This window comes from Penaeus monodon, chromosome 33 (assembly GCF_015228065.2).
Source record: "Penaeus monodon isolate SGIC_2016 chromosome 33, NSTDA_Pmon_1, whole genome shotgun sequence".
Taxonomy (NCBI): domain Eukaryota; kingdom Metazoa; phylum Arthropoda; class Malacostraca; order Decapoda; family Penaeidae; genus Penaeus; species Penaeus monodon.
This window is the reverse complement of record NC_051418.1, coordinates 25,417,170-25,417,896: the sequence shown is the minus strand read 5'-3', so window position 1 is coordinate 25,417,896 and position 727 is coordinate 25,417,170.

The window sequence follows — 727 nt, the reverse complement described above, 5'->3', positions numbered from 1 at the left end:
CATACTCTAGTATTCATTGACAAAAGAAAGGCTACACATCAAGGCGTCCAATTACACATTTTTCATAAGTATTCAAAGACCATGTATGAATACTTTCTGTTTCTTATTGATTAAGTTTTGGGTGTTTCATGTGCCTTCATCTTCCTTTGATGTTGAATTTATGTGTTTTAATTCTTATTCATTTATTTATTCTTATTGTTATCATTATTATCGTTGTTATCGTTGTTCCTCCTTTATTTCCCTTCTTGCTTCTCTCTCTTTTACTCCAAGTATCACTGTTGTTATTATTATATTGCTGTTTTCTAAGCTGCCTATGTATGTATGCACGAATGCCTTTGTATCTATATAAGAGTTTCCCTCGAAAAGCTTCATTTATCACTTCTGTCAAACATTTTATACCAGACGAGTCAGATTACAGAGAAAAGCTTGTATTCAAAAAGCAACGGAGAAAACAGAGAAAAAAAAAGAGAGAAAAGTTTGTGTTAAAAAAACTATGCAGTACCGCCACTGGAAATTATTTAACCCACACATATTGTATTGTAAACTTCACAACAAAAAGTTTCTTTGAAGATGAGATGACGAATGACTGAAGAAGGATACATGTGTGTCTATGGTAATTTGCTGCGTCGACTTTGCAGTAAATGATATGTATATTCAAAAGTCTATCAAAGGTTTTTAGTATTTTTTAAGATTTTTTAAATTATCTCATATTAATAATTTGTAAATA